Source organism: Oryctolagus cuniculus, chromosome 7, assembly GCF_051225735.1.
Source record: "Oryctolagus cuniculus isolate XC-2025 breed Fujian yellow rabbit chromosome 7, ASM5122573v1, whole genome shotgun sequence".
Classification (NCBI taxonomy): domain Eukaryota; kingdom Metazoa; phylum Chordata; class Mammalia; order Lagomorpha; family Leporidae; genus Oryctolagus; species Oryctolagus cuniculus.
Window position 1 is genome coordinate 10,408,818 of NC_142873.1, and position 26,112 is coordinate 10,434,929.

General features: G+C 46.2%; 1 long non-coding RNA gene across 2 annotated transcripts in view; it reads left to right on the forward strand.

Annotated features, from left to right (window-relative positions):
• Positions 1-26,112, forward strand: part of LOC103349986 (uncharacterized) — a 119,987-nt gene that overhangs the window by 82,826 nt on the left and 11,049 nt on the right. Inside the window, exon 3 of one of the 2 annotated variants that reach the window (XR_016210359.1) lies at positions 5,578-5,756. The exons of the other annotated variant lie outside the window; for it this stretch is intronic. This is a non-coding gene — a long non-coding RNA (uncharacterized LOC103349986). The remainder of the gene's footprint in view (positions 1-5,577; positions 5,757-26,112) is intronic. 2 annotated transcript variants of the gene reach the window in all.

Below are 26,112 nucleotides of genomic sequence, written 5' to 3' on the forward strand. Positions count from 1 at the left end.
CTACTACCTTCTCCGTCTAACACGTCCCTGAAGGTGCATATCCTTATACATAGTTGGCCTCCCAAACTCTGTCTTAGAGCCTGCCGGTGAAGAACTCAACCTGTGACAGGAGTGGAGCAGGTTCTTGGCGAGACCAGGGTTTGAGAAACGTTCTCTAGTTGTAGAGGCATAATTGGATACAAAAACTAGCTTTAGAAGGAATCTGACGTCAGTGATGTGGGCACACTCATTTTTAAAATCTACGCAGAATTTCTTCAGTGTAGGTAAAAAGCAAATGCTGAATTGTTCTTTGAAATAACTGATACTTTGACAAATTCAATCCTTTTAGAGCAAAGAAAACAAAATAACCTTAGACAGTCTCCTGTAGGGTAATCATGTGGGAAGTGCTATGCTAGGAATACTAATGTTTTTTAACACAGGAAGCGAAAAATGGCCATGGTAGGGAACCAGTATTCATTTTTCAGATTTCTAGCATAGTCAAGAATACTGAAAATAGTTAATCACTACCCCTACCCCCAGACACATCACAAAGTTCATGAATGAAAACCGGTTACTTTGAACCCTAAAGTTAACCTTCAAATTTGTAAAGAAGAAGCCAAGAATCTACAGCAGGATTAATAGGAATCGAAAACATGGCACCTTAGGGTTTGAATGTGTTCCCTAGAGTTCATGTGTTGGGACAAAATAATAGGGGATTAGGTCTTAAGGGCTTTGCTCATGAATGGATTAATGTCATTATTTCAGGAATGGGTTAGTTATTGAAAGACTGGATTTTTTAAAAAATTTATTTATTAGAAAGGCAGAGAGAGAGAGAGAGAGAGAGAGAGAGAGAGAGGGATCTTCCATCTACTGGTTCACTCTTAAATGGCTGCCATGACTGGGGCTGGGGTAGGCTGAAGCCAGGAGCTTCATCCGGGTCTCCCACATGAGTGCAAGGGTCCTAGCACATGGGCCATCTTCTTCTGCCTTCCCAAGCCCATTCGAAGGGAGCTGGATCAAAAGTGGAGCAAGGGGCCAGCGCTGTGGCATAGCAGCCAAAGCTGCCGCCTGCAGTCCCGGCATCCCATATGGGTGCCGGTTCGAGTCCCAGCTGCTCTACTTCCAATGCAGCTCTCTGCTATGGCCTGGGAAAGCAGTAGAAGATGGCCCAAGTTATTTGGACCCATATACCTGCATGGGAGACTCAGAAGAAGCTCCTGGTTCCTAGCTTCTGGCTCCAGATGAGCCAACTCTGGCGGTTACAGCCATTTGGGGAGTGAACCAACAGATGGAAGACCTCTCTCTCTCTCTCTCTCTGCCTCTCTGTAACTCAGCCTTTCAAATAAACAAATCTTAAAAAAAAAAAAAAAAGAAATGAAGCAACTGGGACTCAAACTGCACCCATATGGCATGCTGGTGTTGCAAGCAGCAGCTATCCCTGCCACACCACAGCACTGGCCCCAGACTGGGCTTCTTATAAATACATGTGAGTTCAGCTTCCTCTTGTTCTCCTGCTTTCTCCCACCCTCTCGCTCTTCTGTTTTCCACCACGGGATGACACAGTAAGAAGGCCTGTGCCGGATGCTGGCACTCTGATATTGAACATCTCAAACTCTAGAGCAGGGATGGGGAACATCCTGCCATGGACCATATAAAGCCGCACAAAATGATTTGGTGTGGCCCTGCCAAGGCAACCATGGATGGGACTTGAAGTTCAATAAATCTACTGCAGGCTAATTTTTAAGTTGATAATTTTGTTTGGCCTGCAGATGATGTTACAAATACCCAAATGGCCCTTGGCAGAAAAATATTTTCCATCTCTGCTCTAGAACTATGAGAAATAAATTTGTTTTAGTTGTAAATTATCAAATCCATGGTAATTGTTAGCATTACAAAATTAACTAAGATATCCATTACTTTTTATTTTCTATTTAATTTTTTTAAAGTTATCTTTGGATTTTTTTTTGACAGAGTTAGAGAGACAAAGAGAAAGGTCTTCCTTCTGTTGGTTCACCCCCTTCACCCCCTAAATGGCTGCCACGGCTGGAGCTACGCCGATCTGAAGCCAGGAGCCAGGTGCTTCTTTCTGGTCTCCCATGTGGGTGCAAGGGTCCAAGCACTTGGGCCATCCTCCACTGCCTTCCTGGGCCACAGCAGAAAGCTGGACTGGAAGAGGAGCAACTGGGACTAGAACCCAGCGCCGATATGGGATGCTGGTGCCGCAGGCGGAGGATTAACCAAGTGAGCCATGGCGCCGGCCCCGTCCATTACTTTTTAAATGTATGAACTTGTTTGTGTTTGAATAGTATGACACCCAATTGCATGAGCACCTGGAATCTTTCCATGTGCCCTTATTTTAAAGGTCATTGCAGATGCAATTGAAATGTAAGTTAAGAAGAGGATATCATCCTATAGTATCATCCAATACTATCATCCTTTTAAGAAGAGAAACACAGATGTACACAGAGAGGAGAATGCGTTGGAGACTAAAGCTATGCTGTCTAGAAACACCGAGAGGCAAGGGAGGATTTTCTCCCCAGAACTTCTGAGAGGAGTATGGCCTGATTACACCTTGATTTTGGACTTTTGGAACCGTAGGAGACAAAGAGTTCAACAAAATGCAAAAAGACCCTAGTTCAGCAGGAATATCGGCAAGGATTATAAACAGTAATCTAATGAAAAGAGGTCAGTTTCACTCATGTACCATACATTTTAAAGTAATCGCAGATATTTAAAACTATAGTAGTAAATCATTCTTAACAAGTTGCTTGACAAAACTATTTTCAGCAATATTGTTACGCACAAGCATTTGCTTGCTTGCTTTTTAAATTTAGCTCTCATATATAAGGGAGAACATGCAGTATTTGTCTTTCTGTGGCTGACATTTCAGTCAACATGAGAGCCTCCAGTTACAACTGGTTTGGTGCAAATTATATAAATTCCATTGTTCTGTATGGCTGAATAACATTCCACGTTTTCTTTATCCATTGCTCCAATGACGCACACCTTGGTCGATTCCATATTGTGACTGTTGTGAACAGTGCTGCTGGGAACATGGTGGTGCGGTGTCTCTGATACAACGTGCTCACGTCTTTTGAGTGTATATTCCCAGTAGTGGGCTTGCTGGATCATATGGCAAGTATTTCTAATTTTTTTTTCCACAGTGGCTGCACTAATTTACTTTCCCACCAGCAGTGTCTATGTGTTCACCTCTCTCCACATCCTTGCCAGTGTTTGTTATCTCTGTCTTTTGGATTTTAGCCATCTGACAGGGGTGAGGTGATGTCTCATTATGGTTTTTTTTTTTTTTTTTGGCAGGCAGAGTGGACAGTGAGAGAGACAGAGAGAAAGGTCTTCCTTTTGCCATTGGTACACCATCCAATGGCCGCCGCGGCAGGCGCACCGCGCTGATCCGATGGCAGGAGCCAGGTACTTATCCTAGTCTCCCATGGGGTGCAGGGCCCAAGCACTTGGGCCATCCTCTACTGCACTCCCGGGCCACAGCAGAGAGCTGGCCTGGAAGAGGGGCAACCGGGACAGAATCCGGCCCCCGACCGGGACTAGAACCCGGTGTGCCGGTGCCGCAAGGCGGAGGATTAGCCTATTGAGCCACGGCGCTGGCCTCATTATGGTTTTGATTTGTTTTTCCCTGATGGATAGTGATGTTAAAACATTTTTTTCATGTATTTTTTGGCCATTTGTATTTCTTCTTTTGAGAACTGTCTATTAAGGTCCTTTGCCTATTTCTTAACTGGATTGGTTGTATGTTTATTGTTTAGTTTTCTGAGTTGCTGATATATTCTGGACATTAATTCTTTGTCAGATAAGTAGCTTGCAAGTGTTTTGTTTTTCCTACATTCTGTCAGTCACCTCTCTACTCTGTTGATTGTTTCCTTTGCCGTGCAGAAAATTCTGAGTTTGATGGAGTCCCATTTAGTTCAGTGTTGCTTTTGGGGGTCTTGTCCAATGTCATCACCTACACCTACAGTGTCTTGGAGTGCTCCCCATATTTTCTTCCTGCAACTTCATAGTCTCAGGTTTTAAATTTAGGTCTTTGATCAATGTTTAATTGATTGTATGATGAGAGGTAGGGATCTCATTTCATTTTTCTACATACATATATCCATTTTTGCCAGCACCATTTGTGCTCTAATATATAGTCCAGGCACTTCTGTCAAAAATCAGTTGGCTTTATGGACATGGATTAATTTTCTGGATTCTGTATTCTGCTTTATTGATCTGTGTGTTGGTTTCTAGGCTAGTAACATGCTGGTTTTTTTTTTTTAAGATTTATTTTATTTATTTGAAAGTCAGAGTTACACAGAGAGAAGAGAGGCAGAGACAGAGAGAAAGAGAGAGAGGTCTTCCATCCACTGGTTTACTCCCCAGATGGTCACAATGGCCAGAGCCGCGCCAATCCAAAGCTAGGAGCCAGAAGCTTCTTCCAGGTCTCCCACGCGGGTGCAGGGGCCCAACCACTTGGGGCATCTTCCACTGCCTTCCCAGGCCATCACAGAGAGCTGGATTGGAAGATGGGGCAGCCGGGACTCAAACCGGCGCCCATATGGGATGCCGGTGCTTCAGGCCAGGGCATTAACCCACTACGCCACAGTGCCAGCCCCCATAACATGCTGTGTTAATTACTGTGGCTTTGTGTTATGTTTGGAAGTCAGATATCATTATGCTTCCAGCTTTTTGTTTTTTGTTTTTTGTTTTTTTTTTTCCTTCAGGATGCCTTTGGCTATTCAGGATCTTTTGTGAGAATACCATTGGTATTCCGACAGGGAGTGCAGGGAATCTGTAGACTGCATTAGTTTCTAGGATCATCTTGTTTACTTACTTAATTTTAAAATTTACATATTTATTTGAAAGAGCTACAGAGTGAGAAGGGGAGAGAGAGAGAGAGAGAGAGGGAAAGAGAGAGAGAGAGAGAGAGTTCCATCCACTGATTCACTCTCCATATGGCCGCAATGGCCAAGACTAAGCCAGGAGCTGAAGCCAGGAGCCACAAAATTCATTCATTATCCCACATGGATGCAGGGACCCAAATACTTGGGCCATCTTCCAGTCTCCCACTGCTTTTCCCAGGCCATTAGAAGGGAGATGGATCAGAAGTGGAGCAGCTGGGACACAAACTAGGGCTTAGATGGAATGCCAGCATTGCAGACAGCAGCTTTACCTGTACAATGCTGGCCTGGTATAGACATTTTAATTATATTAATTCTTCCAGTCCATGAGCAAGGAGTATATTTCCATTGTTTTGTGTCCTTAATGATTTCTTTAATGACTGTTTTATAATTTTTATTGTAGAGATTTTTCACATTTTTGGTTACATTTATTCCTAAATATTTGCTGGTTGTTTTTTTTTTTTTTTTTTTTTTTGGTGTCTACTGTGAATGAGATTTCATTCTGATTTCTATTTTGGTGAGGTCATCATTAGCATATAAAAAGGTATTGTTTATTATTTATTTTGTATTTATTTATTATTATTTGCAACTCGGTTTACCAATTCTAAAGGCTTTTTGGGGGGATGTTTAGGTGTTTCCACACACAACGACATGCCACCTGCAACATGGGTGTTTGACTTCTCCTTTCCAGGTTAATGCCCTTCACTTCTTTCTCCTCCCTGATCGCCTTTGCAACACTGTATCCAGTAAGAGTGGTGAGCGTGGACATCCTTGCCTCCTTCCAGGTCTGTGGGGAAATGCCTTCAGCTTTTTCCTGTTCAACCTGATACTGGCTGGTGGTTTGCCATCTACAGCCTTTGTAATTTTGAGGTATGCTCCTTCTTAAAGCTGATGTTGAATCTTATCGAATACTTTCTCCACATCTATGGAGATGGCCACGGGACTTTGGTCCTTGGTTCTGTTGATGTGGTTTCTGACCTTTATTTATTTATTAATTTGCAAAGGAAGGCAACGCTTAAGTTTTGTTCTGGAGCTCAATCCTGCTCATTTCAGCAATTACTGCAGCATAATAGAAAGATAAATTTCCATCCATCCTCACCAAGGTACGTAGGAAAGGGAGTTTAAGAATGAAGCAGCAGGCCGGCGCCATGGCTCGATAGGCTAATCCTCCGCCTTGCGGCGCCGGCACCCCGGGTTCTAGTCCCGGTCGGGGCGCCGGATTCTGTCCCGGTTGCCCCTCTTCCAGGCCAGCTCTCTGCTGTGGCCAGGGAGTGCAGTGGAGGATGGCCCAAGTGCTTGGGCCCTGCACCCCATGGGAGACCAAGAATGAAGCAGCAGTGCGCCTTGCTCCGCTCGCGAGGCGTCCCGAGCCTGCCGTCCTGACCGGGTGCCGCAAAGACAGGGTTTGGCTGGGCAAGCTCGGCACTGCCCACCGTGCCTTCCTGATGAGCGAGCCCCAGGGTCACTGTGGCTTCCAGAAGCAGAGGCAGCTGAGGTTTGGCTGGGAAAGTGGGGGCTGCGTGGTTCCCCTTTCAGTCCACACGCCGTAAGAGCACTTGCCACCTGCTGAGGCTGCAGGGGGCCTCTGCTCCGGGCTGAGGTCCTCATTGCCCAGGTGTTGGGCGGAGAAGAGCTCAGGTGTGTTGACCTCTAGAGGAGGAACGCACCAGCAGGATTGTCCTTGATAAAGGAAAGCAGCAAAGCTGTGCACTCACCCTAGGTGAAGAGACTGAGGCCGAGGGACATTAAGGACTGGAGGCAACAGGAGCGCCAGACTTGAAATCGAATTCTAGATTCTCGATTTTGTATCCAAGCACTAGCAGCAAGGAAGAATGCAACAAATTGCATTAGAGTGGTGGCAGGGTCCGGACATATTAAAGACTACAATTGGTGGCAGCCCTGGGCGGTGCCCTTCCCCACATTATCTCATTTAATCCTCTCCGCAATTCAGGAGGGTGAGCACCATTTTCATTACTTCAGTGCGGCACTGACTTTTACTGCAATGGCTGTGAGTCGCAGGGAGAAGCCTCGGGAGTGGCCAGCGTCCTCTGACTCAGAAGACTTGCGTTTATATAATGAGTGGAAATGACGTTTTAGCTGGCGGGAAATTCACTTAGGGAGAAGGGTCACACTCTGTCCGTGCTAAGCAAATAAATGTGCCTGCCATTGTCTCCAGACAAGACATAGCAATATTTAATGTCTGTGAAAAGCAAACATTAAATTACTAAGATCTCAAGGAGGTCCAATAACAATATAGGGCATCGTAAATAAAGTCCCAGGGGCGTGCTGTCTCAGAGGCACACCCCCCACAACAGTGCTGTAGGCATGGACTGCAAAACTGTTTTGTGCCCGAATAAGCTCATCTATTAAATCTACTTTCCACGGACTTCTAAAAGTAGCCTGCATGTGAAATCTAATTTGTTGATCTCTTTCTGTTGGGTTTCCAATCCAAAAGTTGTTGGAAAAATGTAAAATATAAATACTTTCATTAAACAAAATTAAGGATAATAACTTACTATCAAAACCACTCTGCGGCCTACATCAGTAGCCGAACATGTTACGTGTGTGTCCAAGGAAGGCTATTCTGAACTTTGTAACTTTAGGGGTAAACAAGTTGTAGCTATGTTTTAAAAATTGCTTTTGTCTCCTCTCTTGATGGAGACCTTAGCTAACCATGAGCAGAGAAGTCCCGCAGGCAGAGGTCTCCCTGTGCAGGCACCTCTCTTCTGACCTCTGCTTTGGAAATGTTCATTCGCAGGTTCTCTTTTTAGGGTTTCCCATAGGGCAGAGTGCTGGGTAGTGGTGAAGAACACAGCCTTAGGGCCAGATTAATTAATTGGAAACCTTTATGGGGTACCGGCCATGTGCTCAGTGCAGAGACAGTGGTTAGCAAGATAGACAGGGTCCTTTCCCCATGGGTGCTTCAGTCCAGAGAGGGAGACAGACAGGGATAACAAGTAAATATCAGAACTTCCAATAGGAGCCACAGCTAAGGAAAAAAATGAAGAGTGGTCAGGGAGGGTGACACGGAGATGTTTGGGGGCTGAATGATGAGGAGTGACTAAGCGACAATCTGGGGAAAACCGTGATAAGGAGAACACAGCAGGTGTCACGGCCCAGGGGTAGGGGTGACAGTGTGTCAGGGAACACGAGGAGCAGGGGGAGACAGAAGAGTGAGCCGGAGGGTGGCTTCGGTGAAGAGCTGAGGTTTATGCTAAGGGTGGAGAGAATCTGTTGGAAGCTTTAGGCAGGAGACAGACACAATCTGATCCACGTTTTAAAGGTGACCGTGTGAGCAGTGTGGGAGAGAAGAGGGCGGGGGGTGGGGGGAGATGTAGTAGGCAGGGCAGGCAGGCGGCTTCTCACCACCTGGAAACAGCAGGTCCCACAGCCCAGCAACAGCGAGCTGCTAAGACGCATAAGGGGAAAATACAGCCCCCAGCACCAGCTATGGCTTAGACATTAGGGTGAGCCAAGGCCAGGGATTGAGGTTTTCTGGGCTTCGGCCTGAGCACTTGGTTAGAAAGTTGGTGATGGAAGCACAAGGAGCAGGTGCACCTGCTAGAACAGGGCCCTTGTGTAGGAGGGCAGCCCTCCCTGCCTCAGGTGGGCACCGAGGACCTAGCCACCAAACAGGACACACGCTGACGCCGGGGGACCCCCAGACAAGCAGGTGGGTGGATGCTCATCTAATTGTTCCAGTTTTAGTCAACGAAGTAAAATCACTTGTGACAATTCCAGAGACCTGACTCCACAGTCCTGAATGGTGGGAAAGCAAGTTTGCCAGAAAGCAGAAGGAGGGCTGGGCATCCCAGGCAGAGCAGCCAGCACTGTGGTCAGGGTCCAAGTGAGACCACAGAGCACGCGGTGGGGGAGTGTTCTAGGAAATTCTGGAGGAGTCAGCACGGAGTTGGGCTGTGCTGGACTAAGGGTCTCCATGGTGGGTGCACAGGAGAGTGGGACCAAGAGGAGCAGGCAGTGAGGACATCGGGCAGATGGGGACCATGAGAACGCAGTAGGTCAGTGCACTGCGGGATCCTGCGGGCTGAGCATTGTCAGGGTTCGGCACTGAATAAGTGAGGGAAAAATGTAGAGAATTATCCTCCAAGTGAGGTGCTGAAAGCTTTGATTTTTAAAGAAGAGGCAGGTGCGGGTGACGACAAGGTCAGGAAACACTTCCACCTCAGGGCCTGCATGACATGCAACTTGGGGGCTTTCAGAGGGAAATGATGAGAGGAGGTGTTAACTTAGAGAGGTGCCGTTCCTCTGAGCGTGTGGAGACCATATTGGTCTCGGAGTGTGGAGAGGGTGTTGGTGTGATTGTGTAGAGATGTGGGTCTGAGTGTGCAGACACTGAGGCTCTGGCTGTATGTGGATGACGTCAGTCTAGGTGTGCAGAGACGCTGTTGGTCTGGCTGTGGAGAGAATGTTGTTGCTCATCTGAGTGTGTGTGGCTGCTGTTGGTTGGCTGTTTTAAGCTCTCCCTGGAGGTCAGATTAGGGCTTGGTGGAGCCCAAGGCACCTTCAGATCCCGGATGACCTGAGGAGGGAGAGGGGAGGGAGAGGGGAGGGAGTCGCCCCATCTCCCTGAGGAAGCAAGTGGGAAATCAGGTCTCACTGGAGGTGCTCTGCAGAATGTGTCAGCAGCACGCGGGGAGAATGCTGTGCCTCAGCTGGGAAAGAATGGGATCAAGAGGAGCTCACGCCGCTCTCCGAGGCCTCTGCCCCGCCCCACTTGGAGGCCAGGCTGGGGGAGGACGGTTCCAGATCCAGGGAGAACCCCGCTCGACAACTGACCTCCGCAATCCCAGGCAAGACGTTTCTGTGTCTCCTTTCCTTACCTGGGAAAAGGAAGTGAAAACACTATTGCTTCAAAAACTTGTTACAGTCAACTGAAGCATTAGGTTCAACACCTGACACATTTTTAGGCACATAGAAATCACACAAAAGGGTAATTATTGTTTTTTAACAATCTAATCCTCGCCAGCGCCGTGGCTCACTAGGCTAATCCTCCGCCTTGTGGTGCCGGCACCCCGGGTTCTAGTCCCGGTCGGGGGCCGGATTTTGTCCCGGTTGCCCCTCTTCCAGGCCAGCTCTCTGCTGTGGCCAGGGAGTGCAGTGGAGGATGGCCCGGGTGCTTGGGCCCTGAACCCCATGGGGACCAGGATAAGTACCTGGCTCCTGCTATCGGATCAGCGCGGTGCTCTGGCCGCAGCAGCCATTGGAGGGTGAACCAATGGCAAAAGGAAGACCTTTCTCTCTGTCTCTCTCTCTCACTGTCCACTCTGCCTGTCAAAAAAAATAAAAATAATAAAATAAAATTTAAAAACAATCTAATCCTCACAATGCAGATAAATCATGTCTCTACTTCATGCTGTCTCATTACTTTTCAAAAAGCAATGCTGATGTTCCAAGGAAATTGCCAAGTGAAGGAGGACCCTGTTGAGAAGAGCATCTGCTAGTGTCAAGGGCATTGACTGAACGCTGGCTCGCGTCCGAGAACGGCTTAGTGTCCTCCAAGTAACAGTGTGGGTGCTCAAGCCACTCTCCAGCACGTGGGTGACGTGGGTGCGTGTGAGTGTGAGTGCGGAAGCTGCAGAGATCCTGGGGACCTGGGAGTCCTGGTCACCAGCAGGTGTCATCCACTCCAGCACTCCCACATCAGCTCCTTCTCTGTTCTCAGAGTCAACTCCATTTCGTTTAAATAGAAAGCTTCCACCAGCTAAGGACATGAACTATTTTATATAGCCCAGGCCTGCGGAACATGGCTGATCACGACTCTTTTTTGTCACGTTTCTATCTCCTTTCTGAGTCATCGTATCCATCTTTGAGGGGATGCAATGCTCTGATTTTGCTGCATTAGTGCAGTCTGAGATCCAACATAAGCAAGGAAGTTACAACCATACACCGCGAGGGAGTAAAACGGATCATCACATTTTCCAAGGAACTGAAGTGTACTTTACTTGGAGTGGGAGTGATCCAGTCCACACTCTTCAATATGCTGATGAAGAAAGAGGATTATGGGAAGGGACTGACTTGCTCCAGACTCAGTCGCATAGCTGAGACACTGTGCTTCTCATTCTAGTGCGCTCTGGAATGGGTGTTTCTCAACACCTAGCACATTTATTGAAAATTTTAGAAAGTCCAGATGAGCAAAAAAAAAAAAAAAAAAAAAAAAAAAAGCTGTGAGAATTCTACCACCAAGAGGAGGTCACTGTGGACATTCAGTGAATATCTTCCAGTCACTCCTTCCAATCTGAGTATTGCAAGGGGGGGCCCTGTGCAGGACCTGGGCAAGGCAGCTGTAGCTTTCTGGGTTCCATGGTCAATACTGCAAGTAGACTGGGGTAGAGGTGTCTGTGGAGTGACCGGTCCATTGTATCAGACGTTGTCTTTCCATGTGAATAAGCATAGGTCTAGGACATCATTTTAAGGGTTGTGTAACTTATTACCTGAACTGTATTTTCTTAATTTCTCCATTAGGATATGTGCCTAGATATATTTCTTGGTCAGAGAGTCTGTAACTTTATTCAAGGCTTCAGCTATGTCCTGACAAACTGTCCTGTGGAAAAATTGCCCCAGTCCCTAACCAATGTTGGATATTACTTTATTCCCAAGTGCTTTTCACCTGCATAAAAAAAGAGAGGACCAATTTAGAAAACAGTGACATTATTTCTAACATTTTCTACAGCCTTGTTTTGAACAACAAGGCAGAAACAGCGTGATCCGGTAAAAACAAATTAAAGGGAATGAATTCAGACTTTTGAAAATGTTAGGTTTTAAGCTGGTGTTCCGTCATCACCACAAGTACAGGAGAAAATGGATCATGTTCATTCAAGAACTTCCTTATAGCTCTCATTAGTCAGATGAGACCTCAAACAGCAAGCGAAGATCAACACTTTTAAGTCTTCCAAGCGTTTATTTTTGATTCAGGATCATCAATTTTACCCACTTTAGCTGGCCCTGTTTCGAAACACTGAATATTAACACTCTTCCTTTACCTTACAATAAGCGTTAATGGCACCGTTTTCCCCCAATTGCTCTTCTGAAGGCTTTTTTATCATTTTGTTTTTAAAATCACTGAATTGATCTAGGAGAAGATGCACATACATTTGTCACGCATCTGAAGTGGTTCTGGAATCATTTCAGTCTTCAGAAATCAGTTGACGTCTGTGATTTAAGGTGTGATTACTGTATGCTTGGGGAGAAACCAAGATAACTCCTAGGAACAATAAATTTCAGATAACTGAATATGTGCTTTCAAAACCTATGCATATGACCACCTTTGTTGTAATATATATTAATTTTATGTTTTTATTTATATATTCAGGAGGTAGGGACACACACACACACACACACTGGGAGCTCCCATCCCCTGGCTCACTCCCCCAGAACTCTGCAATGGCCCCAGGCCAGCAGCCAAGGTCAGGAACTGGGAACTCCATCCAGGTCTCCCAGGTGGGTAGCAGGAACCCAACTGCTTGAGCTACCGCCTGCCGCCTCTCAGGGTGCACGTTAGCAGGAAGCTGGGGTTGTGAGCCGAGCTGAGCCTCAACCCCAGGTACTGCAATATGAGTTGCAGGTATCTCAGCCAGCGTCTCAACTACCAGGCTTAAAGCCCACCTCTATATTTATATAATTCCCCTCTCATACATAACTGAGTACACCCCAAATCATGTGGTTATTCCTTGAGAAGTCCCAATTCCTGAGCATTCCAGAAACTCGGAAAGATCTTGCCTCGGAATTCGCACATACAACATGCTCTGAGCCCAGAGTCTACCAGTAATCGGTGTCCCCTGCCATCCCTCCTTGCCTGGCAGGCCATGGCCAGCTTGCTATGGGGCTCGAGGAAGATGCCAAGCCATGTGGAACACGGTTGGTTCCTCCAGGAATTCACAGGCCAGGAGCCCACAGCGTAAACCACAGCAGGGTGAAAACTGGTCCTTGGGAATGAAGGCCTTCATCAGGCTTGGCAGCTGTGGCCCCAGTCTGGCCCAGGGCCTGAGTTGCAGGGGGAACTTTTGGAACACAGTTGAGCTTGCTTCCTTATATTTGCCCCCGGGGAGGTGTACCTGAGACTGTGAGGCTAGAAAGCTTAAAATGTTTGCTGCATCAGCCCCCCACCCCACCCCCGCCCCAGCCAGGGTCTTGATTTCTATGCTTTCACAGTTACTCTTGGTGATGGTAACCAGCGGCCCAAGACTAGTAAGTGGAAAGTTTCAGATATAAATCATTCATGTTTTAGAAATGCAGAATTCATAAGTTTTAGATGGCACTCTGTCCTGAACGGTATGTCATAATTGTCTATGTTATAATTAGTTATTGTGGTCAGTCTCTTACTGTGTCTGATTTATAGGTTGAAGTTTATCATAGGGTATAGGAAAACTCAGCATGCAAACAGCTAACTGCTGTTTCTGGCACCCACTGGGGGTGCTGGGACAGAACTCCCCATGGATAAGGGTGACCAGCACAGATGCAGGAAGAGTTTATTGACCCCTAGCATGGACTCTTGGACCAACACTCCTGATAAAACAAGTAGAAAGGCAAGGGACATGGGGATCTTTTCTTGAAGGCACAGAATGCTAATTTCCAGAGAAGAATCCCAAGGCCTGGCTCCCTTGAGAGAAGTGACCTAGCACCTGGGGGATATTTGAGGGTCTGGGTGAAGTGCCTGGTAGCCTCCTGGGACTAGAGAGAAAACGCTGGTGTCTGGGGCCTGGCAGAGAGGCCCCCTACTCTGGGTTGGAACTCCAGTCTTGTTGTCAGGATGGGAAGCTCTGGTAGGCTGACCACTGTGGTAGACCGCCATCCACGCATGGACGAGCTGGATCTCTTAACACTGCGTGGCACCTGGAAGGACAGACAAGACTAGGTACTGAGAGATGGTAACATCCTGCGGAGTTCTGAATTATTCCCACAAGAATTTCCAAATATAGTCTCTTCAACGCAAGATCAAAAAGCCTTTATGTTCTGGCTGTGATGGGTCAGTGGATATTAGACTTCTGCTTCTGCCATAAAGAAATATGATGGGGGGTACATCCAAAATTTGTGCAAAATGAAATTAAAATAAGTTTATTTTGATACAAAGTGCTTGACATTACCTTTTTTCCACAATACCCATTTTTTCCATGAACTTTTTTGAAGACCTCTTTGTATGCACAGATTTCAAATATTTTTTGCACTGAATTAATCAATAATCTTTTCATTGTATTATTTCACAAAATTTTTAAAGTACCTTCAGATGCAAAGCTATCCTGTGCAAGCATTTGACAGCAATGCAGGGCTGTGATCCTTGAGAGAACAGAGGTACACATGCGAGTCTCACAGCCATCCTGGCTTTAACCTGAGACGGCTTCCAGACTTCAGCATTGGGAGACGAAGCCCAAACACAGACCTGAGCTCTCTCTGCGCAGAGGAAGCAGAGAGCAGAATCCAGGGACCCTGAAATGACTGTGACTTAAGCAGAGGGAACGACAGGCCAGTGGCTCCCAAGGTCTGTGTAAAGGCTTCCCTGTGCCTTTGGCTTACTCCAAGCAGCAGGTGCACAAGAAAGATTCTGGGAGCTTTTGAGACAAGAGCTGACGGAAGGCTGACACTGAGCAGAGATCTTCAGAGGTCATAGGATGCTGGGCGAAGGTGGGGCTGGGCCCAGTGAGGTCCCAGAGACTTCTGCGAACACCCAGGCACTCAGTGGAGACCCTAGAAGGGCAGCAGGCCTTGGGAGTAAGCACTGTGACCCTGGGAAGGGTGGAGCTGAAACTGTTCTACGCTGGGAGGAGGTGATGGTCAGCAATGTCGAAAGCCAAACCTCGAGGGGAGGCTTGGAAAAGGAGTTCAGGCAGAATTGGAGCTTGGACGAAGAGTAAACTGCGGATGATTAAGACTGGACGGGAAATGGAGCTTCATAAAGTGCTTTAAAGAATAATGAAGCAGAGATTGAGCTCCGCACGTGCCTTACCTGGACCTAACGTGTCAGGCCGAGAATAGAGTCACACTTTCCCCCAAGAACACCTCCAGGGGGAGCACCCTCAGAGACCCAAGCACTTGGGCCATCCTCCGCTGCTTCCCCAGGCTCATTAGCAGGGAGCTGGATCGGAAGTGGAGCAGCCGGGACTGGGACTGGCACCCATATGGGATAGAAGGCTTAACCTTCTGTGCCACAGCGCCAGCCCCCAACATGATTATTTTCATCACCTGTTATTTTTCTACCTTATGATTTCTTCTAATCATAGTAGAAGAATTAGACCATTTTTCCCCCTTTGGTAACTATATATTCTATGTGTGAGCATAAATAATATGTTTTCACTATTTGAAATAGTGCTTTTTCAAAGAAAGATTTATTTCGTTTGTTTGAAAGGCAGAATTACAGAGCTAGAGAAGGAAAGACCGAGAGGCGGGAGCTGGGGTGGGGGAGGTGTTTCCATCTCCTGGTTCACTCTCCAAATCACTGCGATGTCCAAGGCTGTGCCAGCCTAAAGCCAGGAGCCGGGAGTGTCACCTGGATCTCCCTCGTGGGTGCAGGGGCCCCAGGACTTGATCCATCCTCTGCTGCTTTCCCAGGCCACAGCAGGGAGCTGGATCAGAAGCGGAGCAGCCGGGACTCGAATTGGCACCCACATGGGATGCTGGCACTGCAGGTGGTGGCTTTACCCACTACATCACAACACTGGCCCCATCTGAAATATTTCTATGGCTGTGTGCTTTTGATCTTCCTCTTAAAACTAACATAAAGTTATGTTTTTTTCAATCTAGCCTGATCACTCACATTTTTAACTAAAATATTTGTATACCTGTTAAAATGACTGATATGTTAGTTTTTTTTCCATCTTACTTCATGCATTCATTTATTTTATCTCTCTGTTAAGTTTCAAAGGTATTTTCGACTTTCACACCTTATTTTGAACTAGTTGATGGTCTTTTATTAATCCATACTTTAAGAGTTGGAATTTATAATTTTTTTGATTTTAGTGGTTATTGTGGACATTTTAATATGCATACTTAAGAACTATAATCCAAATGTAACCAATATCTTTACCCTCTTCTTATTGTAAACATTTCACTGTCACCCAATTTAAATATTACATGCACACATCTGTATATGTAAGCTTCAAATGGAGGCATTTATTTTACTTTTGTTCACCCTTTGTTCCAAGCTTCTATGTGGCCTCCTGGTGCCACGGAGGCCAAGCAGCCAGCAACTGTTTCCCGCTCCTTGCAGCTGCAGTTTCCCCAGCACACTCTTTTTTATTTTTGACAGGCAGAGTGGACAGTGAGAGAGAGACAGAGAGAAAGGTCTTCTTTCGGTTGGTTCACCCTCCAATGGCCACCGCGGCCGGCGCACCGCGCTGATCCGAAGCCAGGAGCCAGGTGCTTCTCCTGGTCTCCCATGGGGTGCAGGGCCCAAGCACTTGGGCCATCCTCCACTGCACTCCCGGGCCACAGCAGAAAGCTGGCCTGGAAGAGGGGCAACCGGGACAGAATCCGGCGCCCCAACCGGGCCTAGAACCTGGTGTGCCGGCACCGCAAGGTGGAGGATTAGCCTAGTGAGCCGCGGCGCCGACCCCCAGCGCACTCTTAGTGCCCTTGACTAATGCAGTGTGCTGTGAGCCATTACTAGGGTGGGAGGGAGGCAGAGGACCTTTCTCACTGCAGTTTTCTGCTGGCGCCTGGCAGCAAGAGGTTGTTCCATCTGGGCTCAGCTTGTCGGCATCTGAGTGTCTTAGAATGTCACATGATGCACTCGTTAGCGGGTTAGTTTCACTAGCCATCTCTTCACTCTTGCTCCCCCAGCCTTCCAGTAATCTCCTAGGCATTTAATTCTACATTAATTCCCCTCTCACAATACCCGAGGAGGTTTCTATTTTCTGTATCAAAGTTTTGATGGCGGGGATATGTATGCACCCTAGCAGCTGGGATGCCGGCTGTGATGCCTTCCTCTCCCATCGGAGCACCTGGGCTTGGCTTCCGGCTCTGGCTCCTGACCCCAGCTTCCTGCTAGTGCAGGCCCTGGGAGGCAGCGGTGCTATCTTAGGTAGTTGGGTCCGATGTGGCAGGCCAGGATTAAGTTCCTGGTTCCTGTCTTTGACCTTTGCCGGCTCTGGCAGCTGTGCCCACTTGGGAACTGAGCTAGAGGATGGAATCTCAATCTCTCTCAAATAAACAGCGTTTTAAAAGTTCAGAAATTCTGATGGACCTAATACTAGATATAAGAAGGAGATGTGTTCAACAGATCCGTAGGATGGGATTTGTAGGCTTGATCTGCCCTGACGGGCTAGGAAGCCACCAGTGGTTCCTGATAATGCAGTTATGAATGGTCTCACCGGGAATAGGTTCTCACTGAAGGCCAGGCTTAGGTGGGTAAGGTGTTGTATAAACACGAGACAGGAATGAGAACTACCGGAGTCATGGATAAGGATAGCTGCTCTCACTGCAGTGAGAATTTAAATAAATTACTGACAAGTTGCCGATCTACAACGTAATCTGAATTCAGGCCTGCCAGGGTTCCTGTGTGGAAGTTGGATATTGTAGATTAAATGTGGGCTCCTGGGAAGCAGAATTGAAATGGCTGTGCCACTCAGCCTTCAGCCCTACTTTTGTGTACAATGAGGTGAATAATGACTTCAGCTAAGGTGGTGCCTTGCAGGGATGATTTTTCTCATGCCCCACCTCTCCTGTCCATCACAGCTTCCAGACTGGTGGGTGGAGTTCGATCCCAGTATGCATCGGGAGCAAGGACACAAAACATAATCCAGGGGAACAGGTTTATGTTTCAGAAGGAGGATCAAAATTTTCAAGCTTCTCATTATAGAAAATTAGTACAAAAATAAAGAGAATGATACGATAAATCCTTATGAATCCATTTCCCAACTGAAATAATTATCTCCTCTTAGCCAATCTTGTTTCATTTATGATCAACCCATTATTTTGCAAACCCCAAACATAATATAATTTTATTCCCAAAGAGTTCATCATGCATTGCTAAAAGATATCTATTTTTAAAGCAATTCCATTACATTAACTCACTTAAAATAATTAGCAATTTCTTAATTTCATTACAAATCCAGTTATTTTCCAAATTTTTTTTGATTGCCATAATTTTTAAAGTTAATTTGTTCAAATTCAGATAAAGATGAGATCCATACATAACAACTGTCTCTCTTCTAATAGTTTTTAGAATTTATTTGTTGAAGGACCTGTGCCGTTTGTCCTATAGAGCTTCCCAGAGCTTGTTCCTGTATCATCAGTATTTCTTATCAGTTGGTGGGTGGATCTAGAGGCTGGATTGGATTCAGATGTGAGTTTTCGACAAAAAGTATTTTTTTACGTGTTTCTGGGGGGATGTTGGCCCGCTTGTCTCTTTTTGGGTAACACTGTAAGCTTCCGATCGCGCTGCCTCAATCATCGCTTTTTTTTCCTTTCTCGTTATTTCAACTGGAATGTTCTATAAACCTGTTCTCACAAGTATTTGGTAAGCCTGAGGTATTGCTGATATAAGAAAGGCAAGAGGGCCGGCGCCGCGGCTCACTAGGCTAATCCTCCGCCTAACGGCGCCGGCACACCGGGTTCTAGTCCCGGTCGGGCGCCGGATTCTGTCCCAGTTGCCCCCCTTCCAGGCCAGCTCTCTGCTGTGGCCCAGAAGTGCAGTGGAGGATGGCCCAAGTGCTTGGGCCCTGCACCCCATGGGAGACCAGGAGAAGCACCTGGCTCCTGGCTTCAGATCAGCGTGGTGCACCGGCCGCAGCGTGCTGGCCGCGGCGGCCGTTGGAGGGTGAACCAACGGCAAAGGAAGACCTTTCTCTCTGTCTCTCTCTCTCACTGTCCACTCTGCCTGTCAAAAAAAAAAAAAAAAAAAAGGCAAGAAAATTGCATGAATCATTGAATCTGTCCCTTTATTTCCTAATTTTCAAAACAGTGAGCTGACCATCAACCCTCTTCCAAAGGTGACCACTTAAAATTAGTGTTTTAGGAATTAAGATGTTAAAACATCGGAAGTGTTCTGATTGGTTAGGGGTTTGTTACTATCATGCTCGCACTGTCCGATTGGTTGGGTGGGAACGTCTTCTAAGCACCTTGACCTGCCCTCAGTCGTCATTTATGGTTTCTTTGCATTTTTCTGTGAAGGATATTTCACGCTCCAGGCTCACCTTGTAAAATTTGTGCCTCACACCTGCATCAGTCGTTTCTCTGAAGAATGTGGGTCTGTTGGGAGAGAAATGGGATTTAGAAGCCATACTGTAAGCACCAAAGTGCTCATGGCTTTTGTGTTATTTTTTGTTCCTAGGCTTTTTCAGTAGGCATTCATACCCAGACACAGATAAGATAAAATACATTGTGAATTTGTACTGATGCTCCCAGTTTAAACTCAAGACTACAGGATTTTAGAAACCTCTCGGATACTTGCTCACTTAGATTGTTTCCCTTGTTTGAAAAGTATGGTTTCCTGATGACAGTAGCGTTATCACTTGCTCCAACTCAGCACACAAATAACGGTCTCATATATCAGTATTTGCATTCCTACCAGTAATTCTATTTCTATAAATAGTTTACAATTATTTTGTTATTGTTTTTGTCCCCCAGGAATATCCCTGTAGAGATATACAATGAAATTATTATATTCAAAAGTAATTTTGAAATGGTTCTTGTGTCACAACTGGAATACACGCTTAAGATCATTTGTTTTATTTTCCTCTTGATTTTTAGGGGTTGATTTTTAAAAATTTCTTTCATGATTATCTAAAATATTAAATGGGGGCCTGCGTTGTGGCACAGCAGGTTAAGCTGCCACTTGTGTCCCTCTCCTTAGGTACATGGGAGCTGACTGCAACTCTTCTCCCCTTGCTTTTTCCACTTAAATATTAAATTAACTTGACCAGGACTTCACAAAAGTACTTGGTGGAGATCTGCTCAACATCTTATGTTACCCTGTAGTAGGTCAAATTTTTATTATTACTGTGTCCTCCCTCCTTGGCTTTGCAGGCACAGGGGCAGTGAATCAGTGGATGGGAGATTTCTCTCTGTGTGTCTCTCTGTCTCTGTCACTCTATGACTATGAGAAGTCCCTTGTTGCAGCCAGCATTGTATCGCAGCAGTGAAGCCACTGCTGGAGATGCCTGTGTCCCCTATCAGAGCACCGGTTCCAGTCCTGGGTGCACTGCTTCCCATCCGACTTCCTGCTGATGCATCTGGGAGAGCAGTGGAAGATGGCCCAAGTACTAGAGCCCCTGCCACCACGTGGGAGACTTAGAGGGGCTCCTGACTTGGGCTGGGCCCAGACCTGGCTGTTGGGGCCATTTGGAGAGTGAACCAGCCAATAGAAGCTCTCTTTCTCTGTTTCTCCCTACCTCTCTGTTGCTCTGCATTTCAAATAAATATATGAACAAAAGAATCTTTAAAAAAGACTTAAGAAAGCAACTAACCAGATCCGTCTACACAAAAACTCTGTTAGCTTTTCATGATTTTCCGTCACTTCTGAATTCCGTAATAGTACATTCATTTACTCATAGTAAACAGAGATAGAGAAGAAATGGGTCTTAGTGAATAAATTCATTCCCTCTCAGTAGTTTTTCTATCATAAAATTAATTAAAGCTAGTATTTGGTTACTAAGATGTTACAAAAATTCTGTTAATGTCTTTAAAAAGTCATAGGTGCTGGAATTCGGTGTTATCTTTTTTTAAAAATTATTTATTTATTTTGAAAGTCAGAGAGAAAGGGAGAGATGGAGAGATATTCTACCTGCTGGTTCACTCCCCAGATGGCCGCAACGGCTGTGCTGGGCTAGGCTGAAGCCAGGAACCAGGAGTTATATCCAGGACTCCCACGTGGATGCAAGGGCCCACGCACTTGGGCTGTCCTCCACTGCTTTTTCCAGGCCATTAGCAGGAAGCAGAATTGGAAGTAGAGTAGCCAGGACTCAAAAGTGAAGCAGTGGGTTGCTGGCATGGCAGGCAATGGCTTAACCTGCTACACTATAATTCCAGCCCCTGGAATTTTACATTATTGAATAGAGGAAAATATGGTATGACTTTGTTCGAAACTGTATCTCTCATTATTTTAATATGTTGAGATACTTATAAAATAATTAGGAAATAAACCTTCTAAAATATTAGAAGATTACAGAAACCTGTAAACAAAGTAAGAACACCTTTTGTACTAGAGACTAGAGATACCTGTCAGTTAAAGTGGGAAGGTTGAGTGAAAGAGCTCCAGTGTCATTGGTTGGAAACAGAGTCAGCTTCTGAGACAGGAAACTAATATTTCACTCTAAGTTTCAGAAGTATCATAGAGAGAGAGAGAGAGAGAGAGAGAATGAATGAACTAACCTGTCTGCTGTCTGTTGGTTCACTCTCCAAATAGCCACAATGTCCAGGACTGGGCCGGGCCAAAGCTGGGAGTTGGGGCTCAGTCCGGGTCTCCCATGTGGGCAGCAGTAACCCAGCTGCGTGCACCATCAGTGCTGCCTCTAAGGGTCTTGATTAGCAGGAAGCTGGGGTCGGGAGCTGGGGCCAGGGACCCTGAGTGGGATTGGCACCAAGCTAACCGCTCTCTCCTGATGGCTTTCCCGAAAAGGGAACTATCATAATGCTGTGTTTCTTTTTGCTTTCATTGTTCAGACTCTGACTTTAAACAATTTTACTCAAGGTCCCTTTTATTATATATTTATCCAAGTGTGTCAGTCGTTACTGAATCAAGAAACTAATCTCATTGTTGGTACAGGCATATCTGGAGCGTGAACACTTACGATTTAGAAAGAATTTCAGGCAAGTTGTTTTTACTCTTTTTGAAAAAGTTATTGTTTTATTTGACAGCTAGAGTTACAGAGAGAGGGGGAGAGACACAGAGAGAAGTCTTCCATCTGCTGGTTCACTCCCCAAATGGCTGCAACACCCAGAACTGGGCTGATCTAAAGCCAGGAGCCAGGAGCTTCTTCCGAGTCTCCCACACTACTTTCCCAGGCCATTGCAGAGAGCTGGACTGTAGAGGAGCCGCTGGGACACAAACTGGTGCCCACATGGCATGCAGGTGCTGGAGGCCAAGGCTTAGCCTTCTCTGCCACAGCGTCAGCCCCAAGTTGTTTTTACTGTAAATCGATATGTATTTTCAGGTTGAGATGGTACATTGAAGCTGTTTGGCTCTAAATAATTAGAATGAATAATGTTTATGAAGTATTTATTATATACCAGACACTGGCAAAAGTGTTCTACATGAATTAAGATAGTTAATACTCTGAGGAAAACAGTGGCAAAAGAGATTAAATCCCTTTACAAAATAGAGTCAGGCTGCAAATGGAAAGACTGAGTTGCACACTGATGCTCATTGTTACAGAGATACTGTCGGAGTCGGTCATGGCACAGCCATGGACATACAAACTATGACAGTCTCATCAAGTTTGGAAAATGATGTCTTTAGAACCGAAATTTGTGATGTAGTATTTGAAAGTCCTTTAAATGTTGAGGGCAAGATTTTATTTTACCCTTAAAGCCAGTTCTAGAAAAATATGCGAGTGCCAACACACTAAAGTTTGCTGATCTGCTCAAATGCTGCAGTAAAGCCCAGTGATCTGCCATTCAGTTCCAGACGGCTTCATTCACATGCTGCTGGGAAGCTGAAAGAACACACGCCCAGCAGGAGGACACCGTGGCATCCCCTCGGCCGCCATTCTTAGGTGCTGCCTGCTCAGAGCGATGCTGCCAGGAGGACCTGCAGGGCTTCCCATGATTCAGAGCCTCCTCATAGTCCAGCCGGAGTGTCTGCAGAGAACTGGTAGTGAGAACAGAGTCAGGGAGAAGCACTTCAAGGTGGATTTTTTTTTCTCTATGTTGCTCCATTAAGGTGATGTAGATGTAACCTTGGAATATTGTGATAGAAATACATGTGCACATTTAATAGAGGCTCTTAAACTAACGAGACCCAAGCAAGGTAGAAACACTGAGAAGCTCTGCTTTTCATTAGAGAGGTGGCACTTGCTCCATTGAGTCTCATGGAGTACCTAATAAACAAAACAATTGCTTCTGTGGTTTGGTGCCTCAACAGGCCCAGTGGAGTCATTCCTGGGTTTTGGTGTTCAGAAAACTCCCCCAGGTCTGAAACCAACAAGGTCAGCAAGCCGGAGATGTAGGAGGGCCAATGGTACAGCAGCCGAGTCTGGTGGACAGCAAAAGAGGACGGTCAGAAGAGCGAGCGCATTTCCCTTCCCCTGCCTTTTGTTCCATCCGGGACTTGTGTGGATTGGTTGCCCCCGGTCCAGCTCTCTGCATTAGTGGGGGCAGTCTGCCTTACTCAGTTCACTGATTGAAATATAAATCACCTGTTTACACTCCAGCCGGAAATAACCTTGAGCCAAACAGCTGGGCATCTCATGACAGAGCCCTCATTGTCCCTTTCCATGTCCTTCTGGCCAGAAATTTGGACATCCTGTTTGGGTTTTAGCTACCGACCCCATGACTGAGGGTTGGAAGAGGGGGGATGCCAGGGGTTGAGAAGGTGGAGGGAGGGATGGGAGAGGGTGGGGGAGAAAGAGGAGAAAGTCTCCATGTGGGTCACTTATTCAGGCTATGACATTCCTTCACAATTTTTATTGATTTTTCAGAATCCTCAGGTAGTTGTTTTTTTCAGCTTGCCCACAAGTTTTAGTTATCATTAGGAGGAGGGATGGGCTTAACTTACTGCAGTGGAATGGGGGCCAAATGACCACATTGTAGGTAGTGTTTATATAGCCTACTCTTTTTTTATTGGATTAAACAAGGATCCTCTTTGTCTCCCAATATATACGTGTGTGTGTGTGTGTGTGTGTGTATTTCCTATATAAAGGAAACCAAGGACACAGAAATACATCATTAAATGGAGACAGTTTGTTGGCATAAAATTTAAAAATTAAGAGTTGTTGATACTTGGAATTTTCCTAGAACACCAAGCATTTCTACCTTAAATTTATATTCTTTTCTAAGAAATGTCTAGGCATACTGACATTTTTACCAAGAATTCTAGCAATAATTTTCAGATGATGAAGTTTCCAAGAATAGAAGCCAGTCCCTTAGCTAGTAGCACCCTGTCTGTTTCTTGGCAGATACTGAATAGACTTTTGGAGTCAGCTGACCTATCACACCGAAATCCAGTCACAGTGCGGTGGCAGCACTAGGATAATCAACTCAGAACTCTTTTGTACATTTCACTGTTAAATGGTTGACACATTCAGTGCATAATAGCTCTCTCATTTTTTAAAAAGATTTTACGTATTTATTTGACAGGCAGAGTTATATACAGTGTGAGAGAGAGAGAGACAGAGAGAAAGGTCTTCCTTCCGTTGGTTCACTCCCAAGTGGGTGCAAAGGCGGAGCTGTGCCGATCTGAAGCCAGGAGCCAGGAGCTTCCTCCCTGTCTCCCATGTGGGTGCAGGGGCCCAAGCACTTGGGCCATCCTCCACTGCCCTCACGGGCACAACGGAGAGCCAGACTGGAAGAGGAGCAACCGGGACTAGAACCAGTGCCCATATGGGATGCTTGCGCCGCAGGTGGAGGATTAACCCAGTGCACCACAGCGCTGGCCCCAAGCTCTATTTTTATATCAACCTTTACATTTTCCTTAGCAAGAATGAAGGTACCCTACTGGTTTGGTGGGAGATTTAGAGAGAGCTGAAACTCCTGGAATGTAATTTTCTGAAAGGATTGGAGTGGACAACAGTGCTTCCTGGGGTAGGTGAGAGAGATCTCTTTAGCCTGGGCAAATCTCTCCCCAGATCCTGGATTTCTTGGAAGCTGCACCAGGAGCTCAGCGTGACCCACTGCTCCTGGGGGACGATTATAGGTGTGGGAGCAGGCACAAACTGCACTGTGCCGTCCACCCTCCTCCTGCAGGCCGTGAAGCTGCGACAGGTGGCGCCTTGTCTTGGTGGTGGCTGACCTCCTACTGCATAGACAATCTGCCATGAACACAGACAGAGCATATTTCAGGAACAATTTCACAGATCAGATTGCCCTGCGTGCTCCCCCAAGATGACTCCAAGTCGTGCATCACAATGCTGTGACAAATAAAGCTGCGACTTCCCAGGAACAAGCCGTCTGGTAGCCACCAGTAGAAGTGTGCCCAACCATTGACGAATCAACCCAAGGAGGAGCAGATGCCCGTCATTACCTACTTTCTGTTTTTATGACATTAGTAGGATGAACCTGATACTACTAAATTTTCTGTAGAAAGAGGGTCACTTTTTTCCATGGGATTTTCTTTTTTTCTTTGTTCTTTTTGTTTGTTTGTTTTTTGTTTTTTTTTTTTTTTTTGACAGGCAGAGTGGATGACAGTGAGAAAGAGAGACAGAGAGAAAGGTCTTCCTTTGCCATTGGTTCACCCTCCAATGGCCGCCGTGGCCGGCGCGCTGCAGCCGGCACACCGCGCTGATCCAATGGCAGGAGCCAGGTACTTATCCTGGTCTCCCATGGGGTGCAGGGCCCAAGCACTTGGGTCATCCTCCACTGCACTCCCGGGCCACAGCAGAGAGCTGGCCTGGAAGAGGGGCAACTGGGACAGAATCTGGCGCCCCGACTGGGACTAGAACCCGGTGTGCCGGCGCCGCAGGCGGAGGATTAGCCTAGTGAGCCGCGGCACCAACCCTCTTAGAGCTTTTAGTTTCCTCATCTATAAAATGAGTTGAGAGGATTGCTGGGAGAATATGATGCTGGGAGAATAGGTGGTTAGTACCTTGTTCTTGTAACTGCTTTTTAAATTATTGTCACCTGAAACTGTGGAAAACATAAAAGCCTAGCACAACAATAACTGGTACAAGTCAGAATGGAAACTATGTCCAGTTCTTCAAAAAAGTTTTCCAGGCCAATGGTTCCTCTGCTGCAAGTCCCCGAGCCAGTTCTTCAGCTGAACCCACGAGATTCCTTTGTTCAAAATCTCTGCAGGCCTTTCCTGTTTCACCCCAACTCTTCCTGGTTCCTTGATCTCATCTTTCCCCACTTTCCCCCACATTGGCCACTTTTTAGCCCATTGATCATGTTGTCTGCAAAAAATGCTGTCTTCCCTCACAAGTCAAATTTCACAAATGTAAGGCCCTTTGGGAAGCTTCCCTTTAGTTTCCTGTGTGGTGTTTGGGTGGAATGACTCTTAAAAACACAAAATTTGCAATTGTCCCCCACCTCCATAGAGTGGTTTGAATGAAACAAACAAACAAACAAACAAACAAAAAACAACAGCTTTCTAAGTTTCTAAGATGACAAAACAGCCTCAACA